The sequence below is a fragment of the Lepisosteus oculatus genome, unplaced genomic scaffold (assembly GCF_040954835.1).
Source record: "Lepisosteus oculatus isolate fLepOcu1 unplaced genomic scaffold, fLepOcu1.hap2 HAP2_SCAFFOLD_52, whole genome shotgun sequence".
In the NCBI taxonomy this organism is placed as follows: domain Eukaryota; kingdom Metazoa; phylum Chordata; class Actinopteri; order Semionotiformes; family Lepisosteidae; genus Lepisosteus; species Lepisosteus oculatus.
In genome coordinates, this window is record NW_027168064.1 from 1482525 (window position 1) to 1505713 (window position 23189).

The following is a 23189-nucleotide window of genomic DNA, read 5'->3' on the forward strand; positions in this document are numbered from 1 at the left end:
TGATTGCTCGGTTCTGTACCAGTGCAGACATGTCAAACAGTGAATGGCTGTACCTCTATTGTATCCGTGCTCAATGAATGAAATCGGTAACAAATGAATATATGTCTAGTTATACGAAAAACGAGTGGTTTATCGACTCATCTTCATTTGCAGATTTAGAGGCAGCTTCGATATTCGTTTTACAGACGGGTTTTTTTTTTGGAATATGGGTCACACACATGCCACAGCAACAAAACATCTCTAGAGATGAGGCTATAGATCACCTTTCCATCCTGCAGGTTTTCCTCCCAAAGCCTACGGCACCAACGGCGACCCCTGCTGGCCGGGAGAGCAAAAGCTTACAGCACCTGGTATTCCCAGGCAGTCTCCCATCCAAGTACTAACCAGGCCCGACGCTGCTTAGCTTCCGAGATCAGACGAGATCGGGCGTGTTCAGGGTGGTGTGGCCATAAGCGAAAGCCCCGGCGCCTGACTCGCTACTTGAAGCTGTGTGTGGCGGGGGTTCCGTGCCCCCCGAGCGGGACTGAAGGATCGTTCGTGTGCAACTCTTTGGAAAGGAGCTGCTTTCCAAATCGCATTGCATGCCTGGATGTTGGCGAATGCGCTACCTTGTGTTGGCTCGTCCCGCACTGGAGGAGGACAAACAATCTGCACGGAGGAGCACCAGGCAAGTCTTCACCAGACAAAAACCTCCAGTGCACAGCACTCTGGAAACATTTCGGGGCTTTCGCGTGTTTATTTCAGCACGTAAAGCGCACCGGTCCAACACGTCGGCCGGGCGCGCGGCGCCTCCGCCCTCTTGTGGCCTTGCGGCGTCAGAGCAAGAGGCTCCTTCTCGCTGCCCTTCCGCTGTGTTGCAGGACCCGGAGCGCGCACTTTGTGGGGGGCGGGGGACCGCGTTCGCGCTCTGCCCCCGGTCTCTTGCGCGAGTACTAAATCTCACGGACAGGGGGGCCTCGTCATTGATTGTTACAGGTTAGACGGGGATTAGGAGGAGACCCCGACTGATGGGTAAAGGGGAGCACTAACACCAGAGGGACACCCCCGGCGTCTCTTTTTGAGAGACGCCCTGGGGTTTCCTAATGGCCAAGGAGGGTCGGGACCTCGGTTTGACCTCTGTTTGTGCAGCAGAGTGTCGCCATCAGGAGGCTGGGGCGTAAGAGAGCCACACAGCCCGCAGGGTGAGCGCTCCCTACTGGTCCCAGTCACACCTCTTGCAGGAGCAGCAGCAACCGGAGCTTTTCCGGGGTGGAATCTCCTATCCGGGTGCCGGCCAGGCTCACACCTGCTGGGCTGCCCCGGGGGTGAGCCCAGTCGAGAGTCGCAGGGCCAGATCTAGTCACCGGGGAGAAACGATACAAGTGAAGGATTGCTCGGCTCTCGGCACTTGAAAAGACCGACAAATGTCTCGTTCCCGCCGGAGCTGAATGTACCCGCATGTGTGGTGTCGTCTTCTTCCCCCGCCCCGCTGTGTTTGCTGTATTGTCTCTGAAGCCGGCCCCCCCGAGACGAGACGGGCTGTTCCTGTGCCCCAATTAACACTTTACAGGTGCCATTCCCCGGCATTGTGGCCATTGTCGGTGCTCACACGCGATAAGATAAGGCGGAGGAGAGCGGGGCATGCCCAGCGGCAGACATTCAAGGAGGGGGTAGGGCGAGGTGAGGTGAGGTGCGACACGCCGGAGCCCCGACGCAGCTAATGCGGAGCACTTGTTGGACTGGCATCGAAAGGACGTGTGCGCACGGAGCGAGCCTTCCCTGCGGCGGAGCGTGGGAACTTTCTCCCCCCCTCCCGCTGCAGGAGTTGTGTGCACTGCAGCGGTGCCGAGAGAAAAGCACAGAAGGCAGCAGGCTCTGGAGAGCAGGTAAGAGACGGAGCCTTGTGGGCAGGCGAGCAGGCCCTTTTTTTGGAAATTGCTGAAAAGGTTTGTTCGGTGTGTGGCAGGCGCACGTCGCGAACTTGCGTGGCGATCTGCCGGTCTGGAGTTATGCAAATGAGGCTGAATTGCATCCCGGGACATGCTGCGAATGCGCAACGGCGACTGCAGATGTGTAGGAAACGGCGCGCTCGTTTTCTCGTTTTGCCCACACTTTTGAGTGTTAGTGTGGCGTGTGAGTGTGTGAAAGAGTGGGCCCAGCAGGAGGCGGTGGCGTGCGGGGCGAGGAGGTGGCCTAGGCTGCGCGATTTGTGCTGTGGGTGCGGGCCGCTTGCAGGGGCCTGTTTAACTCATACTTACCTGGCAGGGGAGATACCTTGATCAGCCTGTAGGTGGAGTAGTTGGATTGTTTTTCTTTTGTTGGAAGAAGTGTTCGATTTGCGGTTTTTGAAATGGCAACCTTTGGATCCCGTAAGAATGCTGTACGTTTTGAGCTCTTGGATGACCTCTTCATGGATCGTATGCAGTTCAGCAGAAAAGTGTTACAGAAGGAACTTGGCTTTGAACCTCGGCACTTGGATTTCATCTTCGCTCTCCCAGGTCAGAAAGCATTTGAGGTTGTATTTGCTACCTATCCTCTGTTTGAACAATGCGTGGATGTGTTTGAGGCAAAAAGAGGCAAAGTTCCTGCACTTGAGAAGATCAACTTGCAGCCTCTGACACAGAGAGAGAGGAAAACGGTGCACGTTGTTATGTTCTCGGAACTGGCAAAGACGGAGGACATTCACACCTGGCTTAACCAGTACTGCACCGTCCACCATGGAACTGAGGTTAGAGATGTTGATGGTATAAAAACAGGAGCAAGGAAATTCGAGGTTCGCTTGCTACCGGACAGCGTAAATGGAGGCTTAAGGCACCTGCCCTCTACAATCCGGCTGGGCGCCTGCAATGGCTATGTGTTTTATGTGGGACAACCAAAGGTGTGTCGGCGCTGTGGTGCTGTGGGACACCTGGCATCGTCCTGCACTGTGAAATGCTGCAAGACCTGTGGCAAACAGGGACATTTAGCCTCTGACTGTTCAATGCTGCCAAAGTGCAATTTATGTGGCTCGGAAGGACACGTTTTTAAGAACTGCCCTCACGCCTACGCCAATAAACTCAAAATGAGAAAGGATGAGGCAGTGCTTGTTTCAGCCAAACCGGCCCGAAAATCCAAAGCAAACAACAAGTCAAACAAAGAACCCTTGTTGGACAAAGACTCTCAGCCTCCAGCCAGGATCAGTCCTGCTGTGGCTCCGGGGCTGGTGGAAGAGAAATCCACTACGCCCCCACAACCGCAGACTGCACCAGACAAGCACGAGGGTTTGAAAACCCCCGAGAACAGCGAGGACCCCTCCCCCACTCCTGCTCCTCAGAACGAGGGCCAGTGTGGGGCCCCCCGGTGGAGCGGGTCCAGCGAGGATACCCAGGATTCAGCGGAGCTGCTTTTCTCAGACTCTGCAAGTGCTACAGATGCCCTCCTCTCCTCCATCCAGTCCATCACGGAGGATCTGCAGCAGCTGGTGGGTGAGGGGGAAGAGGAGACTGGTGCATCGGCTGCACCCCTTTCCCCTCAGTGCTCCCAGGAGCTGGACTTGAGGAAAAGAAAAAATGACTCTGTTTTCTCCCCGAGCGAGGAGGAAGGAGAGCATGGCGATGGGGACAGCTGGAACCTCTCCACCCCTCCCTCTACCCCCTTCCTTGAAATGGACTCTGTGAACGCTTTTACTGCTGCCACCCTGATGAAGGCTCATTCAGAGGATGACTGGCAGGAAATTGGTAAGAAGAAAAAGAAAAAGAAAAAGGTAACAGGTGAGACCGAAGAGAAATGTGTTTTGTAAAGACTGGTTCCACTTTCTTATGTAATATGGCTCTTAACATAATTTCTCTTAACACAAGAGGTATCAATGACAGAGTTAAATGCCAGTCTGTCTTTGATTACCTCCAGCAGAGAGAGGGAGATGTGTTGATGTTGCAGGAGTGTGCTTTAGCCTATCAAGAGAGGTATAAAAGTTTTGAAGATAGGTGGGATAAAGGGCCTTCTGTTTGGTCAGGGGACAATAACAACAGAGCCTCTGGCGTGGCCATTCTTTTCAAAGGATGGGCATTCAAATTGAAAAGTATTCAGAGGGTCATAGATGGCAGGTTGCTGTGTGTGGATGTGGAATGGGGGACCGTTAACCTGCGGCTAATCAATGTGTATTGTCCTACTGACGTGGGAGGAAGGGTGGAGCTACTCAAGGCACTCTCTCCCCTATTGTTAAGTAGCACAGACGTGATAGTGGGAGGGGATTTTAATTGTATCTTAGAGCACACAGACAGGCAGTCTAGCTCGCCGATAAAATTGGATTCCAGCTCACTGGCCCTGCAAAACTTAGTTCAAGACTTTAAACTCTCAGACACATATAGATGTATATATCCCACAACAGCAGGATATACATGGTCAGGGAGGAATAGCAGCTCCAGAATTGACTATTGCTTTGTCTCAGAGAGAGTGAAAGTTGTTGGGGTCACTCTTCAGCCTGTCTTCTTCTCAGATCATCAGGCTTTAGGGTGTAGAGTGGAACTCCAGGGCGGGACTGTCTTTGGCCCAGGCCTCTGGAAACTCAACACAAAGCTGCTAGAGAACGAGGGGGTAGTATCCCGCTACAAGGAGAAACTATCACAGTGGCTGTCCTTGCAGTGTCTGTACGGGTCAGTAGGAGAGTGGTGGGAGGAGGTGAAGGTGAGGACAAAGGCCTTTTTCATGGCTGAGGGAAGGAAGGCTGCTGCCAGACGGAGAGGAGTGCTAGCCAGGAAACAGAGGCAGCTGCAGCGTCTCTACACGATGCTGCACAGTGGCTTCGATGTGCTCGAGGATATCGCCCTTTTAAAAAAGGACATCCGGAGCATAGCCGAAGAAAGTAGTCGAGGAGTGCTGTTAAGAAGCAGAGTGCAGTTCTTGGAAGAAAATGAGAAGTGTACTCGCTTCTTTTTCAGGAAAGTGGTAGGCTCCAAGACTGTCATGGAAAGTGTAGTTGATGAGGAGGGACGAGAGAGAACAGAGCCGAGTGCTATCCTCTCCTGCACCGAGGCCTTCTACTCAAGACTGTACAGCTCTACAGAGGTAAAGGATGAAGATATTCATTTTTTTACCTCAAAGCTAGAAAACATTTTGAGTGAAGAAGATAGGGAAGTACTTGAGAGGGATTTGACAGTAGAAGAGCTGAGACAGGCTATGGAGAGCTTACAGAAGGGGAAAACTCCGGGTGCTGACGGGCTCCCTAAAGAATTTTATTGCACCTTTTGGGATCTGCTTCAGGATCCGCTACTGCTCCTATTCGAGGAAAGCTACAAGACAGAATTGCTGCCTGACTCCTTAAGAGAAGGCACTATCTCTCTCTTGTTTAAGAAAGGAGCAAAAAATGACATAAAGAACTGGAGACCCCTCAGCCTGTTAGGCGTGGACACTAAGATCCTGTCCAAAGCCCTTTTCCTGCGCCTACAAAATGTAGTGGCCTCACTGGTAGGGAAAGAACAGACTTGTGGGATAGCAGGACGCCTGATGAGCGACAACCTGGCCTTGTTGAGGGATGTCTGTCTGTACTCTGAGGATCGCTCCCTCCCTCTGTGCATTTTAGGTGTAGACCTAGAAAAGGCCTTTGACCGCCTAAACCGGCAGTACTTAACATCGGTACTTGAGCACATGAAGTTTGGCCCCATCATGAGAAAGTGGATTAACCTGCTGTACACAGGTAGCAACAGCAGAGTCATGGTTAATGGCAATAGATCACGCACCTTTGAAGTCTGTTCAGGGGTGAGGCAGGGCTGCCCATTATCCCCCTTGTTATTCGTTTTGGCTATGGAGCCCTTAGCCTGTGCCTTGCGCCAGGATCAGGCCATTAATGGGATACCAGTGCCTGGAAGTGGGGGAGGAGAGGTAAAGACATCTCTATACATGGATGACGTCACCCTGCTCCTCTCTGACAATGCCTCAATTAGCAGAGCTCTGCAGTGCTGTGATCGGTTCTCTTTGGCTTCCTCCGCAAAAATTAACACATCTAAGAGTGAGATTTTTTATCAGAACTGGAGGGAGCCAAAAGAAGGACATGATCTCAGGCTGCAAGAGAAGAGAATTAAGGTCCTGGGGGTGTATTTTGGAGAAGAGATGGGAACAGTAAATTGGCAGAACAAATTGCCAATCTTAAACAAAAAACTGATGCAATGGAAGGACCGAGACCTCACCATGACAGGGAAGGTGCTGGTCATCAAAGCCGAGCTCTTGCCTGTCTTGAATTTTCTGGCTTCTACCTTCCCAATCCCACACCGTGTTGCGGCGGTGCTGAGGAGATTGATGTTTCAATTTCTATGGGGTGGGAAGCAGGAAAGACTCAGAAGGGAAATAATGTACAGGCCGCTACCCTCAGGGGGGAAGTCTGTCCCAGATATTGCTACGAAGCTGCTGTGCATTTTCCTGGCCTCTGTGCTGAGAGGCTTTGCAACAGCACCTGCAGCGCGTACCTGGACTTATTTTTCCAGACTCTGGGTAGGTAGGGAGGTGTTCAGAGTGTGGGGTGTCAGACCCAAGCTGGACGTCCCACTCTCTGACACATGCCCTGCAATTTATGGGACAGTTAAAAGTTTTCTAAGATCTCACCCAATTGGCCATATTCCCCTCCGAGATGTCAGCGTCCAAAAACTGGAAGATTTCGTAGCACCCCAGAACAATAGGCAGACCCCTGTGGGCATTTTAACATCAGCCCAAACAAGGAAGGTGTGGAAACACACATCCTCTAAATTTCTGTGCAACATTCACAGAGATTTAGCCTGGAGTGTCGTCCACCAGTGCTTACCGGTACGAACTTTCTTGTACCGTAGGGGCCTCACCCCCAGCCCTCGCTGCGTTAGGGTGGGCTGCGGCGAGGAGGAGACTGTGACCCATCTCCTGTGGTCCTGCTTTTTTGCTAAGGCCTTCTGGGCCCAGTTTGAAGATTGGTTGCAGGCTCTCTCGCCCCAATTTACCCTGACCGCTGCTTTCATCATATACGGCATCTCTCCTGTCAAGCTTCCTCCTGACGTGTTTGACAGGATCTGGGCTGTGGTGAACAGTGGGAAAGACGCCCTGTGGAGAGTGAGGAACATGGGGCTGTTCAAAGGCATCGAGGTCCCAGTCAAGGCAGCAGGTAGCCTGGCCCTGTTCATCACCCGAGAGAACTATTACCTCAGAGATCTGTGGAGAGAAGGGAGGGAGGAAGCAGAAAATCTGTGGGAAATAGAGAGCATAGGTCAATATCTCAAGAAACTGTGAAAAACATTATCATGTTTAAATAAAGAATGTGATTTGCACCAGAAAAAAAGAAAATTGTTGCTATGTAACTGTTACCGTGTCAAAATGTAATGAGATGTGATCATATATACTGTTTTAAGTATGTATATTAATGTAAAGCTTTCTGATTTGTGATTTCCTGTATTTTTTTGTGAAAAGAAAATAAAGTTCTTAAAAATCGAAATCGGTTCACCCAGGGCGAGGCTCGGCCATTGCACTCCGGCTGTGCTGACCCCTGCAAATTCCCCAAATGTGGGAATCTCGACTGCATAATTTCTGGTAGTGGGGGACTGCGTTCGCGCTCTCCCCTGATGTGCTTGGTCCAAAATCAGATAGGGAGGGTTAGGACACCACGAGCTGCGTGGCTGCGGAAGGATCCCGGTTCGACAGGAGTGGACGCCGCTGCTGGTTCTCGCTGGCTTTTAGTTAGGGGTCCGGAGAAGCATCTCAAGCTAGTTCCACTACTCCTTCCGGACGTTCATTCCCTTTTCAAAGTCAGTCGTTTTGCTGTAGTCTGCGTTCTTTAGGCTGATTATCGAGGTTAGCCTTTATTTGGTCATGGGGGGCCTCGGTACTGTATGCTGAGTCTAAAGACAGTTTCACCCGTTTTCTGATTGCTCGGTTCTGTAACAGTGCAGACATGTCAAACAGTGAATGGCTGTACCTCTACTGTATCCATGCTCAATGAATGAAATCGGTAACAAATGAATATATGTCTAGTTATACGAAAAACGAGTGGTTTATCGACTCATCTTCATTTGCAGATTTAGAGGCAGCTTCGATATTCGTTTTACAGACGGGTTTTTTTTTTGGAATATGGGTCACACACATGCCACAGCAACAAAACATCTCTAGAGATGAGGCTATAGATCACCTTTCCATCCTGCAGGTTTTCCTCCCAAAGCCTACGGCACCAACGGCGACCCCTGCTGGCCGGGAGAGCAAAAGCTTACAGCACCTGGTATTCCCAGGCAGTCTCCCATCCAAGTACTAACCAGGCCCAACGCTGCTTAGCTTCCGAGATCAGACGAGATCGGGCGTGTTCAGGGTGGTGTGGCCGTAAGCGAAAGCCCCGGCGCCTGACTCGCTACTTGAAGCTGTGTGTGGCGGGGGTTCCGTGCCCCCCGAGCGGGACTGAAGGATCGTTCGTGTGCAACTCTTTGGAAAGGAGCTGCTTTCCAAATCGCATTGCGTGCCTGGATATTGGCGAATGCGCTCCCTTGTGTTGACTCGTCCCGCACTGGAGGAGGACAAACAATCTGCACGGAGGAGCACCAGGCAAGTCTTCACCAGACAAAAACCTCCAGTGCACAGCACTCTGGAAACATTTCGGGGCTTTCGCGTGTTTATTTCAGCACGTAAAGCGCACCGGTCCAACACGTCGGCCGGGCGCGCGGCGCCTCCGCCCTCTTGTGGCCTTGCGGCGTCAGAGCAAGAGGCTCCTTCTCGCTGCCCTTCCGCTGTGTTGCAGGGCCCCGAGAGGGAACCCGGAGCGCGCACTTTGTGGGGGGCGGGGGACCGCGTTCGCGCTCTGCCCCCGGTCTCTTGCGCGAGTACTAAATCTCACGGACAGGGGGGCCTCGTCATTGATTGTTACAGGTGAGACGGGGATTAGGAGGAGACCCCGACTGATGGGTAAAGGGGAGCACTAACACCAGAGGGACACCCCCGGCGTCTCTTTTTGAGAGACGCCCTGGGGTTTCCTAATGGCCAAGGAGGGTCGGGACCTCGGTTTGACGCCTCCCCCGAAGGACGGCGCCTGTTTGTGCAGCAGAGTGTCGCCATCAGGAGGCTGGGGCGTAAGAGAGCCACACAGCCCGCAGGGTGAGCGCTCCCTACTGGTCCCAGTCACACCTCTTGCAGGAGCAGCAGCAACCGGAGCTTTTCCGGGGTGGAATCTCCCATCCGGGTGCCGGCCAGGCTCACACCTGCTGGGCTGCCCCGGGGGTGAGCCCAGTCGAGAGTCGCAGGGCCAGATCTAGTCACCGGGGAGAAACGATACAAGTGAAGGATTGCTCGGCTCTCGGCACTTGAAAAGACCGACAAATGTCTCGTTCCCGCCGGAGCTGAATGTACCCGCATGTGTGGTGTCGTCTTCTTCCCCCGCCCCGCTGTGTTTGCTGTATTGTCTCTGAAGCCGGCCCCCCCGAGACGAGACGGGCTGTTCCTGTGCCCCAATTAACACTTTACAGGTGCCATTCCCCGGCATTGTGGCCATTGTCGGTGCTCACACGCGATAAGATAAGGCGGAGGAGAGCGGGGCATGCCCAGCAGCAGACATTCAAGGAGGGGGCAGTGCGAGGTGAGGTGAGGTGCGACACGCCGGAGCCCCGACGCAGCTAATGCGGAGCACTTGTTGGACTGGCATCGAAAGGACGTGTGCGCACGGAGCGAGCCTTCCCTGCGGCGGAGCGCGGGAACTTTCTCCCCCCCTCCCGCTGCAGGAGTTGTGTGCGCTGCAGCGGTGCCGAGAGAAAAGCACAGAAGGCAGCAGGCTCTGGAGAGCAGGTAAGAGACGGAGCCTTGTGGGCAGGCGAGCAGGCCCGTTTTTTGGAAATTGCTGAAAAGGTTTGTTCGGTGTGTGGCAGGCGCACGTCGCGAGCTTGCGTGGCGATCTGCCGGTCTGGAGTTATGCAAATGAGGCTGAATTGCATCCCGGGACATGCTGGGAATGCGCAACGGCGACTGCAGATGTGTAGGAAACGGCGCGCTCGTTTTCTCGTTTTGCCCACACTTTTGAGTGTTAGTGTGGCGTGTGAGTGTGTGAAAGAGTGGGCCCAGCAGGAGGCGGTGGCGTGCGGGGCGAGGAGGTGGCCTAGGCTGCGCGATTTGTGCTGTGGGTGCGGGCCGCTTGCAGGGGCCTGTTTAACTCATACTTACCTGGCAGGGGAGATACCTTGATCAAGAAGGAGGTTCTGTATTTTTTTGTGAAAAGAAAATAAAGTTCTTAAAAATCGGAAATCGGTTCACCCAGGGCGAGGCTCGGCCATTGCACTCCGGCTGTGCTGACCCCTGCGAATTCCCAAAATGTGGGAATCTCGACTGCATAATTTCTGGTAGTGGGGGACTGCGTTCGCGCTCTCCCCTGATGTGCTTGGACCAAAATCAGATAGGGAGGGTTAGGACACCACGAGCTGCGTGGCTGCGGAAGGATCCCGGTTCGACAGGAGTGGACGCCGCTGCTGGTTCTCGCTGGCTTTTAGTTAGGGGTCCGGAGAAGCATCTCAAACTAGTTCCACTACTCCTTCCGGACGTTCATTCCCTTTTCAAAGTCAGTCGTTTTGCTGTAGTCTGCGTTCTTTAGGCTGATTATCGAGGTTAGCCTTTATTTGGTCATGGGGGGCCTCGGTACTGTATGCTGAGTCTAAAGACAGTTTCACCCGTTTTCTGATTGCTCGGTTCTGTACCAGTGCAGACATGTCAAACAGTGAATGGCTGTACCTCTATTGTATCCGTGCTCAATGAATGAAATCGGTAACAAATGAATATATGTCTAGTTATACGAAAAACGAGTGGTTTATCGACTCATCTTCATTTGCAGATTTAGAGGCAGCTTCGATATTCGTTTTACAGACGGGTTTTTTTTTTTGAATATGGGTCACACACATGCCACAGCAACAAAACATCTCTAGAGATGAGGCTATAGATCACCTTTCCATCCTGCAGGTTTTCCTCCCAAAGCCTACGGCACCAACGGCGACCCCTGCTGGCCGGGAGAGCAAAAGCTTACAGCACCTGGTATTCCCAGGCAGTCTCCCATCCAAGTACTAACCAGGCCCGACGCTGCTTAGCTTCCGAGATCAGACGAGATCGGGCGTGTTCAGGGTGGTGTGGCCGTAAGCGAAAGCCCCGGCGCCTGACTCGCTACTTGAAGCTGTGTGTGGCGGGGGTTCCGTGCCCCCCGAGCGGGACTGAAGGATCGTTCGTGTGCAACTCTTTGGAAAGGAGCTGCTTTCCAAATCGCATTGCGTGCCTGGATGTTGGCGAATGCGCTCCCTTGTGTTGGCTCGTCCCGCACTGGAGGAGGACAAACAATCTCCACGGAGGAGCACCAGGCAAGTCTTCACCAGACAAAAACCTCCAGTGCACAGCACTCTGGAAACATTTCGGGGCTTTCGCGTGTTTATTTCAGCACGTAAAGCGCACCGGTCCAACACGTCGGCCGGGCGCGCGGCGCCTCCGCCCTCTTGTGGCCTTGCGGCGTCAGAGCAAGAGGCTCCTTCTCGCTGCCCTTCCGCTGTGTTGCAGGACCCGGAGCGCGCACTTTGTGGGGGGCGGGGGACCGCGTTCGCGCTCTGCCCCCGGTCTCTTGCGCGAGTACTAAATCTCACGGACAGGGGGGCCTCGTCATTGATTGTTACAGGTTAGACGGGGATTAGGAGGAGACCCCGACTGATGGGTAAAGGGGAGCACTAACACCAGAGGGACACCCCCGGCGTCTCTTTTTGAGAGACGCCCTGGGGTTTCCTAATGGCCAAGGAGGGTCGGGACCTCGGTTTGACCTCTGTTTGTGCAGCAGAGTGTCGCCATCAGGAGGCTGGGGCGTAAGAGAGCCACACAGCCCGCAGGGTGAGCGCTCCCTACTGGTCCCAGTCACACCTCTTGCAGGAGCAGCAGCAACCGGAGCTTTTCCGGGGTGGAATCTCCTATCCGGGTGCCGGCCAGGCTCACACCTGCTGGGCTGCCCCGGGGGTGAGCCCAGTCGAGAGTCGCAGGGCCAGATCTAGTCACCGGGGAGAAACGATACAAGTGAAGGATTGCTCGGCTCTCGGCACTTGAAAAGACCGACAAATGTCTCGTTCCCGCCGGAGCTGAATGTACCCGCATGTGTGGTGTCGTCTTCTTCCCCCGCCCCGCTGTGTTTGCTGTATTGTCTCTGAAGCCGGCCCCCCCGAGACGAGACGGGCTGTTCCTGTGCCCCAATTAACACTTTACAGGTGCCATTCCCCGGCATTGTGGCCATTGTCGGTGCTCACACGCGATAAGATAAGGCGGAGGAGAGCGGGGCATGCCCAGCGGCAGACATTCAAGGAGGGGGCAGTGCGAGGTGAGGTGAGGTGCGACACGCCGGAGCCCCGACGCAGCTAATGCGGAGCACTTGTTGGACTGGCATCGAAAGGACGTGTGCGCACGGAGCGAGCCTTCCCTGCGGCGGAGCGCGGGAACTTTCTCCCCCCCTCCCGCTGCAGGAGTTGTGTGCACTGCAGCGGTGCCGAGAGAAAAGCACAGAAGGCAGCAGGCTCTGGAGAGCAGGTAAGAGACGGAGCCTTGTGGGCAGGCGAGCAGGCCCGTTTTTTGGAAATTGCTGAAAAGGTTTGTTCGGTGTGTGGCAGGCGCACGTCGCGAACTTGCGTGGCGATCTGCCGGTCTGGAGTTATGCAAATGAGGCCGAATTGCATCCCGGGACATGCTGCGAATGCGCAACGGCGACTGCAGATGTGTAGGAAACGGCGCGCTCGTTTTCTCGTTTTGCCCACACTTTTGAGTGTTAGTGTGGCGTGTGAGTGTGTGAAAGAGTGGGCCCAGCAGGAGGCGGTGGCGTGCGGGGCGAGGAGGTGGCCTAGGCTGCGCGATTTGTGCTGTGGGTGCGGGCCGCTTGCAGGGGCCTGTTTAACTCATACTTACCTGGCAGGGGAGATACCTTGATCAGCCTGTAGGTGGAGTAGTTGGATTGTTTTTCTTTTGTTGGAAGCAGTGTTCGATTTGCGGTTTTTGAAATGGCAACCTTTGGATCCCGTAAGAATGCTGTACGTTTTGAGCTCTTGGATGACCTCTTCATGGATCGTATGCAGTTCAGCAGAAAAGTGTTACAGAAGGAACTTGGCTTTGAACCTCGGCACTTGGATTTCATCTTCGCTCTCCCAGGTCAGAAAGCATTTGAGGTTGTATTTGCTACCTATCCTCTGTTTGAACAATGCGTGGATGTGTTTGAGGCAAAAAGAGGCAAAGTTCCTGCACTTGAGAAGATCAACTTGCAGCCTCTGACACAGAGAGAGAGGAAAACGGTGCATGTTGTTATGTTCTCGGAACTGGCAAAGACGGAGGACATTCACACCTGGCTTAACCAGTACTGCACCGTCCACCATGGAACTGAGGTTAGAGATGTTGATGGTATAAAAACAGGAGCAAGGAAATTCGAGGTTCGCTTGCTACCGGACAGCGTAAATGGAGGCTTAAGGCACCTGCCCTCTACAATCCGGCTGGGCGCCTGCAATGGCTATGTGTTTTATGTGGGACAACCAAAGGTGTGTCGGCGCTGTGGTGCTGTGGGACACCTGGCATCGTCCTGCACTGTGAAATGCTGCAAGACCTGTGGCAAACAGGGACATTTAGCCTCTGACTGTTCAATGCTGCCAAAGTGCAATTTATGTGGCTCGGAAGGACACGTTTTTAAGAACTGCCCTCACGCCTACGCCAATAAACTCAAAATGAGAAAGGATGAGGCAGTGCTTGTTTCAGCCAAACCGGCCCGAAAATCCAAAGCAAACAACAAGTCAAACAAAGAACCCTTGTTGGACAAAGACTCTCAGCCTCCAGCCAGGATCAGTCCTGCTGTGGCTCCGGGGCTGGTGGAAGAGAAATCCACTACGCCCCCACAACCGCAGACTGCACCAGACAAGCACGAGGGTTTGAAAACCCCCGAGAACAGCGAGGACCCCTCCCCCACTCCTGCTCCTCAGAACGAGGGCCAGTGTGGGGCCCCCCGGTGGAGCGGGTCCAGCGAGGATACCCAGGATTCAGCGGAGCTGCTTTTCTCAGACTCTGCAAGTGCTACAGATGCCCTCCTCTCCTCCATCCAGTCCATCACGGAGGATCTGCAGCAGCTGGTGGGTGAGGGGGAAGAGGAGACTGGTGCATCGGCTGCACCCCTTTCCCCTCAGTGCTCCCAGGAGCTGGACTTGAGGAAAAGAAAAAATGACTCTGTTTTCTCCCCGAGCGAGGAGGAAGGAGAGCATGGCGATGGGGACAGCTGGAACCTCTCCACCCCTCCCTCTACCCCCTTCCTTGAAATGGACTCTGTGAACGCTTTTACTGCTGCCACCCTGATGAAGGCTCATTCAGAGGATGGCTGGCAGGAAATTGGTAAGAAGAAAAAGAAAAAGAAAAAGGTAACAGGTGAGACCGAAGAGAAATGTGTTTTGTAAAGACTGGTTCCACTTTCTTATGTAATATGGCTCTTAACATAATTTCTCTTAACACAAGAGGTATCAATGACAGAGTTAAATGCCAGTCTGTCTTTGATTACCTCCAGCAGAGAGAGGGAGATGTGTTGATGTTGCAGGAGTGTGCTTTAGCCTATCAAGAGAGGTATAAAAGTTTTGAAGATAGGTGGGATAAAGGGCCTTCTGTTTGGTCAGGGGACAATAACAACAGAGCCTCTGGCGTGGCCATTCTTTTCAAAGGATGGGCATTCAAATTGAAAAGTATTCAGAGGGTCATAGATGGCAGGTTGCTGTGTGTGGATGTGGAATGGGGGACCGTTAACCTGCGGCTAATCAATGTGTATTGCCCTACTGACGTAGGAGGAAGAGTGGAGCTACTCAAGGCACTCTCCCCCCTATTGTTATGCAGCACAGACGTGATAGTGGGAGGGGATTTTAATTGTATCTTAGAGCACACAGACAGGCAGTCTAGCTCGCCGATAAAATTGGATTCCAGCTCACTGGCCCTGCAAAACTTAGTTCAAGACTTTAAACTCTCAGACACATATAGATGTATATATCCCACAACAGCAGGATATACATGGTCAGGGAGGAATAGCAGCTCCAGAATTGACTATTGCTTTGTCTCAGAGAGAGTGAAAGTTGTTGGGGTCACTCTTCAGCCTGTCTTCTTCTCAGATCATCAGGCTTTAGGGTGTAGAGTGGAACTCCAGGGCGGGACTGTCTTTGGCCCAGGCCTCTGGAAACTCAACACAAAGCTGCTAGAGAACGAGGGGGTAGTATCCCGCTACAAGGAGAAACTATCACAGTGGCTGTCCTTGCAGTGTCTGTACGGGTCAGTAGGAGAGTGGTGGGAGGAGGTGAAGGTGAGGACAAAGGCCTTTTTCATGGCTGAGGGAAGGAAGGCTGCTGCCAGACGGAGAGGAGTGCTAGCCAGGAAACAGAGGCAGCTGCAGCGTCTCTACACGATGCTGCACAGTGGCTTCGATGTGCTCGAGGATATCGCCCTTTTAAAAAAGGACATCCGGAGCATAGCCGAAGAAAGTAGTCGAGGAGTGCTGTTAAGAAGCAGAGTGCAGTTCTTGGAAGAAAATGAGAAGTGTACTCGCTTCTTTTTCAGGAAAGTGGTAGGCTCCAAGACTGTCATGGAAAGTGTAGTTGATGAGGAGGGACGAGAGAGAACAGAGCCGAGTGCTATCCTCTCCTGCACCGAGGCCTTCTACTCAAGACTGTACAGCTCTACAGAGGTAAAGGATGAAGATATTCATTTTTTTACCTCAAAGCTAGAAAACATTTTGAGTGAAGAAGATAGGGAAGTACTTGAGAGGGATTTGACAGTAGAAGAGCTGAGACAGGCTATGGAGAGCTTACAGAAGGGGAAAACTCCGGGTGCTGACGGGCTCCCTAAAGAATTTTATTGCACCTTTTGGGATCTGCTTCAGGATCCGCTACTGCTCCTATTCGAGGAAAGCTACAAGACAGAATTGCTGCCTGACTCCTTAAGAGAAGGCACTATCTCTCTCTTGTTTAAGAAAGGAGCAAAAAATGACATAAAGAACTGGAGACCCCTCAGCCTGTTAGGCGTGGACACTAAGATCCTGTCCAAAGCCCTTTTCCTGCGCCTACAAAATGTAGTGGCCTCACTGGTAGGGAAAGAACAGACTTGTGGGATAGCAGGACGCCTGATGAGCGACAACCTGGCCTTGTTGAGGGATGTCTGTCTGTACTCTGAGGATCGCTCCCTCCCTCTGTGCATTTTAGGTGTAGACCTAGAAAAGGCCTTTGACCGCCTAAACCGGCAGTACTTAACATCGGTACTTGAGCACATGAAGTTTGGCCCCATCATGAGAAAGTGGATTAACCTGCTGTACACAGGTAGCAACAGCAGAGTCATGGTTAATGGCAATAGATCACGCACCTTTGAAGTCTGTTCAGGGGTGAGGCAGGGCTGCCCATTATCCCCCTTGTTATTCGTTTTGGCTATGGAGCCCTTAGCCTGTGCCTTGCGCCAGGATCAGGCCATTAATGGGATACCAGTGCCTGGAAGTGGGGGAGGAGAGGTAAAGACATCTCTATACATGGATGACGTCACCCTGCTCCTCTCTGACAATGCCTCAATTAGCAGAGCTCTGCAGTGCTGTGATCGGTTCTCTTTGGCTTCCTCCGCAAAAAATTAACACATCTAAGAGTGAGATTTTTTATCAGAACTGGAGGGAGCCAAAAGAAGGACATGATCTCAGGCTGCAAGAGAAGAGAATTAAGGTCCTGGGGGTGTATTTTGGAGAAGAGATGGGAACAGTAAATTGGCAGAACAAATTGCCAATCTTAAACAAAAAACTGATGCAATGGAAGGACCGAGACCTCACCATGACAGGGAAGGTGCTGGTCATCAAAGCCGAGCTCTTGCCTGTCTTGAATTTTCTGGCTTCTACCTTCCCAATCCCACACCGTGTTGCGGCGGTGCTGAGGAGATTGATGTTTCAATTTCTATGGGGTGGGAAGCAGGAAAGACTCAGAAGGGAAATAATGTACAGGCCGCTACCCTCAGGGGGGAAGTCTGTCCCAGATATTGCTACGAAGCTGCTGTGCATTTTCCTGGCCTCTGTGCTGAGAGGCTTTGCAACAGCACCTGCAGCGCGTACCTGGACTTATTTTTCCAGGCTCTGGGTAGGTAGGGAGGTGTTCAGAGTGTGGGGTGTCAGACCCAAGCTGGACGCCCCACTCTCTGACACATGCCCTGCAATTTATGGGACAGTTAAAAGTTTTCTAAGATCTCACCCAATTGGCCATATTCCCCTCCGAGATGTCAGCGTCCAAAAACTGGAAGATTTCGTAGCACCCCAGAACAATAGGCAGACCCCTGTGGGCATTTTAACATCAGCCCAAACAAGGAAGGTGTGGAAACACACATCCTCTAAATTTCTGTGCAACATTCACAGAGATTTAGCCTGGAGTGTCGTCCACCAGTGCTTACCGGTACGAACTTTCTTGTACCGTAGGGGCCTCACCCCCAGCCCTCGCTGCGTTAGGGTGGGCTGCGGCGAGGAGGAGACTGTGACCCATCTCCTGTGGTCCTGCTTTTTTGCTAAGGCCTTCTGGGCCCAGTTTGAAGATTGGTTGCAGGCTCTCTCGCCCCAATTTACCCTGACCGCTGCTTTCATCATATACGGCATCTCTCCTGTCAAGCTTCCTCCTGACGTGTTTGACAGGATCTGGGCCGTGGCGAACAGTGGGAAAGACGCCCTGTGGAGAGTGAGGAACATGGGGCTGTTCAAAGGCATCGAGGTCCCAGTCAAGGCAGCAGGTAGCCTGGCCCTGTCCATCACCCGAGAGAACTATTACCTCAGAGATCTGTGGAGAGAAGGGAGGGAGGAAGCAGAAAATCTGTGGGAAATAGAGAGCATAGGTCAATATCTCAAGAAACTGTGAAAAACATTATCATGTTTAAATAAAGAATGTGATTTGCACCAGAAAAAAAGAAAATTGTTGCTATGTAACTGTTACCGTGTCAAAATGTAATGAGATGTGATCATATATACTGTTTTAAGTATGTATATTAATGTAAAGCTTTCTGATTTGTGATTTCCTGTATTTTTTTGTGAAAAGAAAATAAAGTTCTTAAAAATCGAAATCGGTTCACCCAGGGCGAGGCTCGGCCATTGCACTCCGGCTGTGCTGACCCCTGCGAATTCCCCAAATGTGGGAATCTCGACTGCATAATTTCTGGTAGTGGGGGACTGCGTTTGCGCTCTCCCCTGATGTGCTTGGACCAAAATCAGATAGGGAGGGTTAGGACACCACGAGCTGCGTGGCTGCGGAAGGATCCCGGTTCGACAGGAGTGGACGCCGCTGCTGGTTCTCGCTGGCTTTTAGTTAGGGGTCCGGAGAAGCATCTCAAGCTAGTTCCACTACTCCTTCCGGACGTTCATTCCCTTTTCAAAGTCAGCCGTTTTGCTGTAGTCTGCGTTCTTTAGGCTGATTATCGAGGTTAGCCTTTATTTGGTCATGGGGGGCCTCGGTACTGTATGCTGAGTCTAAAGACAGTTTCACCCGTTTTCTGATTGCTCGGTTCTGTACCAGTGCAGACATGTCAAACAGTGAATGGCTGTACCTCTATTGTATCCGTGCTCAATGAATGAAATCGGTAACAAATGAATATATGTCTAGTTATACGAAAAACGAGTGGTTTATCGACTCATCTTCATTTGCAGATTTAGAGGCAGCTTCGATATTCGTTTTACAGACGGGTTTTTTTTTTTGAATATGGGTCACACACATGCCACAGCAACAAAACATCTCTAGAGATGAGGCTATAGATCACCTTTCCATCCTGCAGGTTTTCCTCCCAAAGCCTACGGCACCAACGGCGACCCCTGCTGGCCGGGAGAGCAAAAGCTTACAGCACCTGGTATTCCCAGGCAGTCTCCCATCCAAGTACTAACCAGGCCCGACGCTGCTTAGCTTCCGAGATCAGACGAGATCGGGCGTGTTCAGGGTGGTGTGGCCGTAAGCGAAAGCCCCGGCGCCTGACTCGCTACTTGAAGCTGTGTGTGGCGGGGGTTCCGTGCCCCCCGAGCGGGACTGAAGGATCGTTCGTGTGCAACTCTTTGGAAAGGAGCTGCTTTCCAAATCGCATTGCGTGCCTGGATGTTGGCGAATGCGCTCCCTTGTGTTGGCTCGTCCCGCACTGGAGGAGGACAAACAATCTCCACGGAGGAGCACCAGGCAAGTCTTCACCAGACAAAAACCTCCAGTGCACAGCACTCTGGAAACATTTCGGGGCTTTCGCGTGTTTATTTCAGCACGTAAAGCGCACCGGTCCAACACGTCGGCCGGGCGCGCGGCGCCTCCGCCCTCTTGTGGCCTTGCGGCGTCAGAGCAAGAGGCTCCTTCTCGCTGCCCTTCCGCTGTGTTGCAGGACCCGGAGCGCGCACTTTGTGGGGGGCGGGGGACCGCGTTCGCGCTCTGCCCCCGGTCTCTTGCGCGAGTACTAAATCTCACGGACAGGGGGGCCTCGTCATTGATTGTTACAGGTTAGACGGGGATTAGGAGGAGACCCCGACTGATGGGTAAAGGGGAGCACTAACACCAGAGGGACACCCCCGGCGTCTCTTTTTGAGAGACGCCCTGGGGTTTCCTAATGGCCAAGGAGGGTCGGGACCTCGGTTTGACCTCTGTTTGTGCAGCAGAGTGTCGCCATCAGGAGGCTGGGGCGTAAGAGAGCCACACAGCCCGCAGGGTGAGCGCTCCCTACTGGTCCCAGTCACACCTCTTGCAGGAGCAGCAGCAACCGGAGCTTTTCCGGGGTGGAATCTCCTATCCGGGTGCCGGCCAGGCTCACACCTGCTGGGCTGCCCCGGGGGTGAGCCCAGTCGAGAGTCGCAGGGCCAGATCTAGTCACCGGGGAGAAACGATACAAGTGAAGGATTGCTCGGCTCTCGGCACTTGAAAAGACCGACAAATGTCTCGTTCCCGCCGGAGCTGAATGTACCCGCATGTGTGGTGTCGTCTTCTTCCCCCGCCCCGCTGTGTTTGCTGTATTGTCTCTGAAGCCGGCCCCCCCGAGACGAGACGGGCTGTTCCTGTGCCCCAATTAACACTTTACAGGTGCCATTCCCCGGCATTGTGGCCATTGTCGGTGCTCACACGCGATAAGATAAGGCGGAGGAGAGCGGGGCATGCCCAGCGGCAGACATTCAAGGAGGGGGCAGTGCGAGGTGAGGTGAGGTGCGACACGCCGGAGCCCCGACGCAGCTAATGCGGAGCACTTGTTGGACTGGCATCGAAAGGACGTGTGCGCATGGAGCGAGCCTTCCCTGCGGCGGAGCGCGGGAACTTTCTCCCCCCCTCCCGCTGCAGGAGTTGTGTGCACTGCAGCGGTGCCGAGAGAAAAGCACAGAAGGCAGCAGGCTCTGGAGAGCAGGTAAGAGACGGAGCCTTGTGGGCAGGCGAGCAGGCCCGTTTTTTGGAAATTGCTGAAAAGGTTTGTTCGGTGTGTGGCAGGCGCACGTCGCGAACTTGCGTGGCGATCTGCCGGTCTGGAGTTATGCAAATGAGGCCGAATTGCATCCCGGGACATGCTGCGAATGCGCAACGGCGACTGCAGATGTGTAGGAAACGGCGCGCTCGTTTTCTCGTTTTGCCCACACTTTTGAGTGTTAGTGTGGCGTGTGAGTGTGTGAAAGAGTGGGCCCAGCAGGAGGCGGTGGCGTGCGGGGCGTGGAGGTGGCCTTGGCTGCGCGATTTGTGCTGTGGGTGCGGGCCGCTTGCAGGGGCCTGTTTAACTCATACTTACCTGGCAGGGGAGATACCTTGATCAAGAAGGAGGTTCACCCAGGGCGAGGCTCGGCCATTGCACTCCGGCTGTGCTGACCCCTGCGAATTCCCCAAATGTGGGAATCTCGACTGCATAATTTCTGGTAGTGGGGGACTGCGTTCGCGCTCTCCCCTGATGTGCTTGGTCCAAAATCAGATACGGGAGGGTTAGGACACCACGAGCTGCGTGGCTGTGGAAGGATCCCGGTTCGACAGGAGTGGACGCCGCTGCTGGTTCTCGCTGGCTTTTAGTTAGGGGTCCGGAGAAGCATCTCAAGCTAGTTCCACTACTCCTTCCGGACGTTCATTCCCTTTTCAAAGTCAGTCGTTTTGCTGTAGTCTGCGTTCTTTAGGCTGATTATCGAGGTTAGCCTTTATTTGGTCATGGGGGGCCTCGGTACTGTATGCTGAGTCTAAAGACAGTTTCACCCGTTTTCTGATTGCTCGGTTCTGTACCACTGCAGACATGTCAAACAGTGAATGGCTGTACCTCTATTGTATCCGTGCTCAATGAATGAAATCGGTAACAAATGAATATATGTCTAGTTATACGAAAAACGAGTGGTTTATCGACTCATCTTCATTTGCAGATTTAGAGGCAGCTTCGATATTCGTTTTACAGACGGGTTTTTTTTTTTGAATATGGGTCACACACATGCCACAGCAACAAAACATCTCTAGAGATGAGGCTATAGATCACCTTTCCATCCTGCAGGTTTTCCTCCCAAAGCCTACGGCACCAACGGCGACCCCTGCTGGCCGGGAGAGCAAAAGCTTACAGCACCTGGTATTCCCAGGCAGTCTCCCATCCAAGTACTAACCAGGCCCGACGCTGCTTAGCTTCCGAGATCAGACGAGATCGGGCGTGTTCAGGGTGGTGTGGCCGTAAGCGAAAGCCCCAGCGCCTGACTCGCTACTTGAAGCTGTGTGTGGCGGGGCTTCCGTGCCCCCCGAGCGGGACTGAAGGATCGTTCGTGTGCAACTCTTTGGAAAGGAGCTGCTTTCCAAATCGCATTGCGTGCCTGGATGTTGGCGAATGCGCTCCCTTGTGTTGGCTCGTCCCGCACTGGAGGAGGACAAACAATCTGCACGGAGGAGCACCAGGCAAGTCTTCACCAGACAAAAACCTCCAGTGCACAGCACTCTGGAAAAATTTCGGGGCTTTCGCGTGTTTATTTCAGCACGTAAAGCGCACCGGTCCAACCACGTCGGCCGGGCGCGCGGCGCCTCCGCCCTCTTGTGGCCTTGCGGCGTCAGAGCAAGAGGCTCCTTCTCGCTGCCCTTCCGCTGTGTTGCAGGACCCGGAGCGCGCACTTTGTGGGGGGCGGGGGACCGCGTTCGCGCTCTGCCCCCGGTCTCTTGCGCGAGTACTAAATCTCACGGACAGGGGGGCCTCGTCATTGATTGTTACAGGTGAGACGGGGATTAGGAGGAGACCCCGACTGATGGGTAAAGGGGAGCACTAACACCAGAGGGACACCCCCGGCGTCTCTTTTTGAGAGACGCCCTGGGGTTTCCTAATGGCCAAGGAGGGTCGGGACCTCGGTTTGACCTCTGTTTGTGCAGCAGAGTGTCGCCATCAGGAGGCTGGGGCGTAAGAGAGCCACACAGCCCGCAGGGTGAGCGCTCCCTACTGGTCCCAGTCACACCTCTTGCAGGAGCAGCAGCAACCGGAGCTTTTCCGGGGTGGAATCTCCTATCCGGGTGCCGGCCAGGCTCACACCTGCTGGGCTGCCCCGGGGGTGAGCCCAGTCGAGAGTCGCAGGGCCAGATCTAGTCACCGGGGAGAAACGATACAAGTGAAGGATTGCTCGGCTCTCGGCACTTGAAAAGACCGACAAATGTCTCGTTCCCGCCGGAGCTGAATGTACCCGCATGTGTGGTGTCGTCTTCTTCCCCCGCCCCGCTGTGTTTGCTGTATTGTCTCTGAAGCCGGCCCCCCCGAGACGAGACGGGCTGTTCCTGTGCCCCAATTAACACTTTACAGGTGCCATTCCCCGGCATTGTGGCCATTGTCGGTGCTCACACGCGATAAGATAAGGCGGAGGAGAGCGGGGCATGCCCAGCGGCAGACATTCAAGGAGGGGGTAGGGCGAGGTGAGGTGAGGTGCGACACGCCGGAGCCCCGACGCAGCTAATGCGGAGCACTTGTTGGACTGGCATCGAAAGGACGTGTGCGCACGGAGCGAGCCTTCCCTGCGGCGGAGCGTGGGAACTTTCTCCCCCCTCCCGCTGCAGGAGTTGTGTGCACTGCAGCGGTGCCGAGAGAAAAGCACAGAAGGCAGCAGGCTCTGGAGAGCAGGTAAGAGACGGAGCCTTGTGGGCAGGCGAGCAGGCCCGTTTTTTGGAAATTGCTGAAAAGGTTTGTTCGGTGTGTGGCAGGCGCACGTCACGAACTTGCGTGGCGATCTGCCGGTCTGGAGTTATGCAAATGAGGCCGAATTGCATCCCGGGACATGCTGCGAATGCGCAACGGCGACTGCAGATGTG

The 23189-nt window shown here is 53.6% G+C and overlaps 8 non-coding genes and 1 pseudogene across 8 annotated transcripts; 4 read left to right on the forward strand and 5 right to left on the reverse strand.

Annotated features, from left to right (window-relative positions):
* Positions 1 to 335: 335 nt before the first annotated feature.
* LOC138230983 (5S ribosomal RNA) lies at positions 336 to 454 on the reverse strand. The gene has a single exon (XR_011186568.1). It is a non-coding gene; the product is annotated as a 5S ribosomal RNA (ribosomal RNA).
* Positions 455 to 7362: 6908 nt separating this feature from the next.
* Positions 7363 to 7532, forward strand: LOC138230832 (U1 spliceosomal RNA). The gene has a single exon (XR_011186426.1). It is a non-coding gene; the product is annotated as a U1 spliceosomal RNA (small nuclear RNA).
* A 635-nt stretch (positions 7533 to 8167) lies between these two features.
* LOC138230901 (5S ribosomal RNA) lies at positions 8168 to 8286 on the reverse strand. The gene has a single exon (XR_011186489.1). It is a non-coding gene; the product is annotated as a 5S ribosomal RNA (ribosomal RNA).
* Positions 8287 to 10093: 1807 nt separating this feature from the next.
* On the forward strand, positions 10094 to 10309 carry LOC138230805 (U1 spliceosomal RNA; annotated as a pseudogene).
* A 635-nt stretch (positions 10310 to 10944) lies between these two features.
* LOC138230929 (5S ribosomal RNA) lies at positions 10945 to 11063 on the reverse strand. The gene has a single exon (XR_011186517.1). It is a non-coding gene; the product is annotated as a 5S ribosomal RNA (ribosomal RNA).
* A 6909-nt stretch (positions 11064 to 17972) lies between these two features.
* LOC138230824 (U1 spliceosomal RNA) lies at positions 17973 to 18142 on the forward strand. Its single transcript, XR_011186423.1, has one exon. It is a non-coding gene; the product is annotated as a U1 spliceosomal RNA (small nuclear RNA).
* Positions 18143 to 18777: 635 nt separating this feature from the next.
* Positions 18778 to 18896, reverse strand: LOC138230940 (5S ribosomal RNA). The gene has a single exon (XR_011186528.1). It is a non-coding gene; the product is annotated as a 5S ribosomal RNA (ribosomal RNA).
* Positions 18897 to 20671: 1775 nt separating this feature from the next.
* LOC138230795 (U1 spliceosomal RNA) lies at positions 20672 to 20835 on the forward strand. Its single transcript, XR_011186399.1, has one exon. It is a non-coding gene; the product is annotated as a U1 spliceosomal RNA (small nuclear RNA).
* A 636-nt stretch (positions 20836 to 21471) lies between these two features.
* Positions 21472 to 21590, reverse strand: LOC138230951 (5S ribosomal RNA). Its single transcript, XR_011186539.1, has one exon. It is a non-coding gene; the product is annotated as a 5S ribosomal RNA (ribosomal RNA).
* Positions 21591 to 23189: the final 1599 nt, after the last annotated feature.